Source organism: Lagopus muta, chromosome 2 (genome assembly GCF_023343835.1).
Source record: "Lagopus muta isolate bLagMut1 chromosome 2, bLagMut1 primary, whole genome shotgun sequence".
Lineage (NCBI taxonomy): Eukaryota > Metazoa > Chordata > Aves > Galliformes > Phasianidae > Lagopus > Lagopus muta.
This window is the reverse complement of record NC_064434.1, coordinates 64,827,760-64,836,863: the sequence shown is the minus strand read 5'-3', so window position 1 is coordinate 64,836,863 and position 9,104 is coordinate 64,827,760.

Here is a 9,104-nt window from a genome sequence, read left to right as displayed (position 1 = left end):
TCATTGGAAAAACTTCAAGGTGGGTGCTGTAGCTTCACCTCTGCTGTCTGGGTGGTAGTCTGTTAGGATGTTCCTTAGAAATGCAGAAGAAAACCAGTGAATTGTTTTGTGCTTATGCGGACCTAATGTGCATCTGCCACCAGAATGCTCTTCCTGGCCATCCCAGTAGCATTCTGGAGATGATGAAATCTGAGTTCCTGCAGACAAAATTTTGGAAATGTTTGGTAGCAGTCAGACAGATATGACCCTCTCCAGTCCATGCCTGAGCTACTCACCTAAAATGAAGTGGTGGTTTTGGAAATAAACAAATAAATAAGTACTGCAAACAGTATACTCAGTGCACAAGGGAAGCTGTGTGCCCACACCATGGTCTCATTCCTCATTCCACGCCACTTAGCCTCATGTCCTCTTTCTGGCTCCAACTGCTTGATGTCTTCAGACGAATTGGCAAGACATTTTGAATCAGTCAACATCTGACATTCAGTAAATAAGTTATGTGCTTCCTCAAGTCTTGCCCAGGGCATTTTCCAGCTCTTTTTTGTTGGTTTGAAAGGGGAACAGAAATGGAGTACATTTTTTAACTCAGTCATAGAATGCTTAATGGCAGCTAAACAAGAAGTCTGATTTAGTGGTTTTCAACAGAATCAAATTTAGACTTCATGTCTACAGATATGTAGACGGCAGAGTCAGTATTGCTGGTTTTCATTTTTTTCCTTCCCCAAAATAATTTACAATGAATTAGTTCATCTCATGTTAGTGTGGCCATCGTGGAGGCAGCTGGCAATGACGTTTGGGTTATGCTAGCTTGAGTGCAAAATTAAATATAGTGTCAAGTAGGAATCAGCAACATGAAAAACAAAGGGAAAAAAGGAGGAAGAAACTTCATGGAAAATTGCAGGTCAAAATGAGAGAGCTGTTGGAAAGTTACAACACTGGCATTTTATGTTAACATTTTTCAAGTTAAAACAGAGACTACAGGCTGAAAATTAGCATAATTTTCAGGGGCAAAAAAGCAACACAATGTCCTGGATGAGGGAATAAACTCCATCCTCAGCTTGACTGCTGGTGATACAAAGCTGAGAGGAGCTGCTGACACACTGGAAGGCTGTGCTGCAATTCAGCGAGAGCTGGACAGACTGGAGAGTTGGGCAGTGAGCAACCTGATGAGGTTGAACAAGAGAAGTGTAGAGTCTTACACCTAGGGAGGAATAACTGCGTGCAGCAGTAGAGGTTAGGAAAGGAGCTCTACAAAGAAGAATCTGGGTGTCACTAGGTCAGCAGGTTGGCCATGAATCAGCAGTGTGCCTTTGTGGCCAAGGACAATGGTGAGGTGCATTAAAAAAAGTGTGGCCAGTAGATTGAGGAAGGTAATCCTACCCCTCTACTTTGCCCTTGTGAGGCCACATGATGTACTGTGTCCAGTTCTGGGCTCCTCAGTTCAAGAAAGACAGGAAACTTCTGAAGAGAGTCCAGAGGAGGGCCACAAAGATGATGAGGGGCCTGGAGCATCTCCCTTACGAGGAAAGGCTGAGAAATCTGGGTCTGTTCAGTGTGGGGAAGACTAAGAGGAGATTTTATCAATGCTTATAAATACCTCATGGGTAAGAGTCAAGTGGACAGGGTCTGGCTCTTTTTGATGGTGCTCAGTGACAGGACAAGGGGCAAAGGGCACAAACTAGAACACATAAGGAAAAATTTTGCTTTGTGGGTGACAGAGCACTGGAAGAAGCTGCCCAGAGGGGTTGTGGAGTCTCCTTCTCTGGATATACTTAAAACCCACCTGGATGCTTTCCTGTATCACCTATTCTAGGAACCTGCTTTAGCAGAGTGTTGCACCTTCCAACCCTTGTGATTCTGTGAATGCAATCTCAACCTCTCATGGAGAAATAGTTGGAAGAGACAAAGAAGAGATCCTCTGTTTTGTCTTTTGTACCTATATAATAGTTCAGTTGGAGAGGACCTTCAAAGGTCACTGAGTCCAACTGCCTGGTCACTTCAGAGCTAACAGGAAGTTAAAGGATATTATTGAAGACACTGTCTGAATATCTCTTGACAACAGCCTCCAGCAGTGTTAGTACAAAGGAAATTATTTAATCTTCTATAATAACTTCATGATGGAAGATTTAAAGCTGTTCACAGAAGTCAGTATGACGAATGTCTACCCAAAACTACCCATCCATCTACTTCGACCTTATCAGTCAAGCAGCAGAGACCACAAAAAATTTGCTGTTCCTGCTAAATCACGTCTGATTCATGTGCAGTTAGAGAAAGCATGGATACCTTGAGTAATGTTTTATATATTTGAATTGGGAATCAAAAGAGACCTTAGGGGCTCCATCCAAAATGGCGCCAGTCTATGAATGTCTGATCGATAATGCTGGATTAGAACAGCTATGAGCAGATGGGCTGTGAACTCTTCTTCCATTGCAATTTAACAAATTAGTGTTAAGAAAGTTAATTTGGCAAAAAGTTCTGCTTAAACAATTACTGCTGGGTCTGCAGTATTGTCTAGAAGGTCATTCCCTGAATCATTGGCCCGAGATGAAATTTATATTAAAAGAAGAATCTTTGCAAGTAGGGCCCAGAGACCATTAATTGGCTTTGTGTAGGACAGATGATGCTGTCTGCTTGCTTTCCCTAAGGCACAGCCATAAATATTGCTGTAGTAATGTGAGATCATAGAAAAATCTGAAGTAGTTTTAGCTCTGTGAGGGACGTTGTTTCAGAAGAAGCTTGAATAGCAGTATGTGTTCTCTCATAAGGAGATCTGGTTCATCTTTTCAAGATTACCTAGTTAATATATTGGCTACAGCTGAAGTATTTTTGCACACATGGACAAAAGTTCACATCCACTGTCTAGAAGAGGGTATATAAATATGCTCCTGTAAGATGAATGGGTGATGCTGGCAAAATACTGCTATGTTGCACACAAGTACTCATATTCTGAAGATACCTGCCACATAATTACCGTGTGTTTGAATATAATCAATCATGTCATGGTTTAGTTTATGCAAGGATTCATATGAAATGGATGATCACAGTGTCTCTTTGTGTTTTAAAACTTAATTTTCAGATATTTTTCATTTATTTCTCTATTTCCACCTCATTAGTTTTATATGTTATCTTTCTCCTGTGTAAGAAGTTTAGGGCTCTGATCCAATCTTTGTCTCCCTCTTATTAATTTGCATGATCCTGCAGATTATCCCGGGATGCCTGTGGCTCTTCTGAGCCTCTGTGCTGAAGTGAATGGAGCCACTGAATATTCCAAGGCCAACTTAATCCCATAGGATACATGAATTCCTCACAAACAGACATGATCTCTGTTCTCAAAACAACAACTAATTCCCAATTAAATCATGCTGATGTAATATAACTTTTTTTTTTTTTTTTTTTTCCAGTAGACTAAGTAGTGTGGATAGGAAACTCTCATGAGAAAACTAAAGAACTGTGGTACTAATGTGGACAGAGGATTCATATAGCTATGAAGTTGAATTATTTGTAGTGAACGGTGGGGTTTTCTGTAAACAAATAAGAAAAATACCCAGCATCTAATTAATGTCTTCACAAGCCAGTTTCATGTCTCTTTTTTAACCTGAGCTGCCAGAACTCATATCCTACACCGTCTCTCACTGACTGTATGGACATGAGCACCACTCAAGGGTGAGATTTTTCTTGATGCTACTCTATGAGCCTGCTTTAGTTCTCCTCTTCTTTGTGATAATAATCTTGATGCTCTCAAACCTCCTTGTCGTGCCTTCACCAGTAGCAGTGATGCTTAATACTCTCGTTTACCCACCACAGCATCCCATGAGCTCTGCAAAGAATCTCAGGATGTTGTTTTCTGGAGAAAGGAAGCTAAGAGAAGTGGTGTCCTAGAGAGAGCTCAGAAATAGTTCTTGGTGATCATGTTGCAGCTTCAGAAAAGGCTGAAGTGAAAAGCCTTCTGTCAGAAGCAGACGCTCTAAAACCACAAATGCAATGCCTAACAAAAGCTCCATGGCTGTGGAGGGACAGCTGGCTGGCACGTTTTTTCTTCTCTATGCAGAGTAAGTGTATTGCTGCTCAGAGAGGAAGTGTACTCCATCAAAACACAGCTTTTCTTCCACTGCAGCACATGGAACTTGCTCTACAAGGAATTAGAGTGGAGTACTTCTCATGCCTTTCACAGATTTTATGCTAAACAATTCTTCTGGGTCCATGGAGAAGCCAAAGGCACTGATCTTTTGGCTGATGACTACACAGAAGTCTGTGGAGAAGAAGTATCCTGCTGTTGTGCAAGGTGGGCTCCATCCTGAGAGCTGCCTTCTGTAAATCTTGGATAGCGTTGTTGCAGCAGGTGACTTCTCTTGTTGGTTCCTGGGAACAAGCCTGCTCTGTCACATGTGACCATGCCACCTCTCTTGGAGCCTTTCAGGCTGCTTTCCTTCTCAGCTTCTGTTTTGCTGGTAGGCGTTAAATCAGAGTGGCAGTTGGCCAGCTATGCTCTTTAAGAATAGTACTTAGTGTAACGTTACCTTTTTGGCCAATATTTTTTTAAATGTACTACACTTCTTTTCTATAATAGCCATAACTGTTGGAAGAGAAATGCAAAAATGAAACAAACTGGAAAACTAGGAAGTATAAACGTAAATTTGTAGCCTATGTGAAATTATGCAGTGGCGTGATTTTCAGTAACAATCCTTGTGTGAAGGGCTGAATTTTTTTTTCAGTAGTAAGAAAGTCATTTGACAAATCCAAACTGAAAAGAGAAGAAAATTACATTCCCTTATGAATTGCCAAGTGAGTACATAATAGCTGTTCTTATTTTATTAGCCTTCTGACCTTTCCTTTCTCTGATGAGGTTTCTTTTCCCTATTAGCTCTACTAGGATGTCTACTGAGATGGCAACAAAACAAACACTGTTTTTGTTGGCTAATTCATTTTTTCTCTGTGTGGGGATCACAGGCATGGAGGCCATGAGCCGATGCCTGCTTTGCAGCATGCATGACAGCCACCCTGTGCCATTGGGTACTCGGAAGGACACTGCTGTGTTGAGGGCAGCGCATCTATTCTCGCGCAGCAATTTAGGTCATGCTTGACTTGGAGCCTGCAAGCAGTTTCCTTGCCTCCAATGGAGGAGTGTCATTCTGTTTGACACCATTCATGTATTTTTGCCCCATCCCTGGAGGTATTCAAGGACAGATTGGATGGGGCCCTGGGCAGCCTGGTCTAATATTAAATTTGGAGGTTGGTGGCCCTGCATGTGGTAGAGGGGTTGGAGATTCATGATCCTTGAGGTCCCTTCCAACCCTGGCCGTTCTGTAATTCTGTGATATGGCATTTCTTCACTTTTTTTAGCAGCTGCTCCACAACATTGCTTTTTCTGGAAATTATTAGTGCCAGACTGTGTGGGAAGGGCTTGGTACTTCTTGTCCCTGCTGTTTCTGGAGAAGACTGTTTTGCTGTGAAGTGCTACTGGAGAGAAATGGGTGAGATAACTGTGGCAGCGTTTGCCCAAAATCCTGGGTTTGGCGTCCTTAATTTACCGATCAGTGTAACCAACTGCTCAGCATCAGCGGAACCAAGTGTTTCAACATTTTCTACTGAAGCAGTAAGGGTTGGCTCTCATGCTGCCATAGAGCAGGACTATGGAATTTTTGGACTTATATGGAAGTCTGAGGAAACTTCAGAAATAATTCTGGAATATGCCCAGCAGACTGCATGGTAACAGAGGAGCTGGCTGAAGAATTTATAGCTGTGGAGAGAGAATAATAATCTTTTACTAAAGAAATGTTGATCCAAGGAAGGGAAAAAACAACTCAGAAAGCTAATGGAGAATCTATCAATTATTTTTTCTCTGGTGGGTGACTTATGTGGGACCTATACCCATAAATCACAGAAATAACACAAACAGCTGAAATTAACCAGAATTTGGGGTGAGGATCTCACCAGCTTTGCATAATGCCAAGATTGCAGTGCTGTGTTGTTCTAATGTCAGTCACTTCTAGCAGATAAGGTTGCATATAAACCACAACCCATCTGCAATTTCAGAAGGGCCAAACCAACCGGTTTAGGAATGGCTAAATTGCTACTTCTCAAGTTTAAGTGGCAGCTTGATAAATGGGACCTATTTGATGTTAACTCCAGGCAAGTTAGCCAATTTTTCTTTAGTTTAGCCTAAGGGAAAAAGCATATTAAATCTTTGCATGTTGACATTTAAAGTCTTTTCAGAACAATATCACACCATTTTAGAATTTAAGGTTGAATCAGTTGCTGTTATACATTTACTCTGTGGAATTACTTTGTTCTATTAATTTATTCCCAGATTCTTTTACTACTCAGGAACCTTAGTTACTTGCCATGATCCATAGTACTAGACACTTTCAAACACAGTGCCAATTAAAAAAAGGGAAAAAAGAAAAAAGAAAAAAAGAAAATTCACCTTGCTCTCTTTCTGTGTCCAATAGATAACTGGAAAAAAAAATGTGCAGCAGCTGCATATGTTGTTGCATGCCAGGTATCTTTCAATTATTTTGTCAAGGTCTTGCCTGCAGCCCTAGCAGCCATGTTCACCTCTTTGTGATTTAATGTTTGATCTCACCTCCCCATATTTTTGAGCATTCTGTAATGATGCTGGTCATGGGCAGAACAGCAGAGACCACATTTCCTCTGGGCCTGTGGCACTAAGAGTTAAGCCAGCATGAAGCTGATGTGGACTATTTCGGTGTTGGTGTTGAGAAGAACTTTAGGAATTGCCTTTTAGGAGCTGTTGCCCAGAAGGCCCCAGTAGTTGAAAGAATGGTTAAGAATGTCTTCAGCTGTTTTTCCTTTCTGTTTCATACATCTGATGCAGGCTTGTTATTGGAGTTCCCATGGAGCACCTCACCACAACAATACTGGTGTGAACAACTATCCAGTTCTATGTTAGCCTCCTAAGTGCTGTTCTTACAAGGCAAGGAGCTGTGCTTTTCTGTACACAGATGTTCTGCGAAATACCAGTTAGAAGACAGTGCAGATTACAATTGCTCATTTGTTTCCAAAGTGTAGGGTAGACCCAGGCAATGGCTTTAGTTACACTGATTTGACTGATTGCATCGTTGGAGTATGTCAAGAATGTGTGTTACCATTACACACTGAAAATGTATATGCTCCATAGACTCTGAAGCCTTGATTGGCTCAGCTAGAGATATTTCTGAGTGAATGTTGCAAAACATTGTATGTTTTCAAAGTGGTTGTTGGTCTCCTGCTATTTTTTGAGCAGTCAGGAGAATAAGAGTCAAAGAAGTTCCACCTCAATGGATTCATAGCATTGCATTTTAATGACACTGAAGCAAATAGTGTGCATTATCCTAATGATCCCTTCCATTTTAATAGCTGGACTACCTCTGTATTTCTCAAATAACTGAGGCTGTAAAGTTTTCTACTGCTTAACTAGATTGTTTTTGGTGTCAGCTAATGTCATGTTTTATTGAGTCAATGTGCTGGTTTCCCGCCAGCCATATTTTATGTTTTACAGACAAGTCATCTCTATAGGGTACTGTTAGAAAATATTTTATAATGTCTCATGTCTATTTGCAAACCACAAACAGTCTCTCTGGTAAAACAAAATGCATTCAATTATATTAATTTTTACTAATTTCACTTTTCTCTGGAAAGTCCCTTCTGATGTGGAGAGTGCAGCTGTGGAGCAGGAAGCCAAGAGCAGCCCGGAGAGAAAACATCGGTGTTGGCCGAGTGGTGGGAGCTGTGGCAGGGCAGGAGGAGAGCAGGGCTGACAGCACAGGGAGGGCTCTGTGTTCCAGCTGGGACTCTCACATCTCCACCAGTTCCTGCAGGGTGAGGCTGTTTCACTTGCAGGTGACAAGGGCACAGATGGAAGTACCAGACCTTGCTGATAGCTTTGGAGTGGGCTCATGTGATGACTCTGCAGCAGTCTCCTTGCAATTGCTAAAGAGCAGCGAATACTGAGGAGTGAGGTAAGCAAAGTGATGCCAACAAAAACCATGCTGCTGTTCCACTTTCTCTTCTGCAGAGATGCGGGCTGGCACAGCCCTACTCTTTGGGATCTGCCCAGAAGGCTTTTATTGCTTTCCTTTCTTGAGGAAAAGTGTGGAACAAGCAGTCTGACCCAGGAAAGCTGATCATCTTGCCTTTGGGGTCTGTATGGCTTGTAATGTTGGCAGGTTAGTTAATATCAAACTAGGTGAATGGAAGGAATTGTCTTCACCTTGGAGCTCCATTTGGGATACCAAAGGTCTTTACCAACCTCTTCAGCACTCTTTAATAGAAGGCACTGCTCTGAATACTGTATTTTGAAGGTTCAAAATTATTATGGTTCTTTGCAATATGTTTTCCACATGATTTTGTTTAAAATTCTGCCTGTGGCCCTGTGGCCAAGAGACTTACTCATCTCTGCAAGCATGTGGATGTAAAATAAACCCTGCAAGGTAAAAGCTTTGAATCATGTGAAAAGTTAAATCATTCTGTTGGAAGCAGGGACTAACAAGTGGAAAGAATAATTCTGAGCACATTCTGTCACTGCAAGGTGTGAAGTATGCATTGAATATAATTCCTATTTATACTTGTATTCTAAAACTGTCAAACATCCTAGCTTAAGATTGCTCTCCTTCACACAGTGGAGCAAAGCACTCTTTCTACTTGGGCCTGGATGCCTTGAAGGCTTCCGCTTCCTCCAAGCAGCCTTTCCAGGGAAGAGACAACTCCATTTCCTCAAAGGTGGCAATTTACCTATTACTGTCAGGAGCAAGCCAGCATTGAATTGGGGATTTTTATTTTATTTTTTTTTTTTTAATAATTGCCAGTTAAAATAGATTTGGATAGTTTATTAACAAGAACAAAATTTAAAAAACATACTCCACTTCACCCCCCTTTGTTCCCTCAGGCTCAATCAGTCCTTAATTTCTTGTTCCTCTGTCTCTGCTGCAATGAACTGTGAAGTGTTTGTTCCTTGGGCAATGGCTATGCTTAATGATCAATGGCCACTGATGCTGGGAGATCCCCTGAGACCGGAGAGCAACCTGTTTGTCCGTTACACCTCACTTCCCTCTCCTTTCAGGTGTTGGTGATTTTGTGCAACCTGAGCTTGTTAGCTTGGTCAGTGTGTT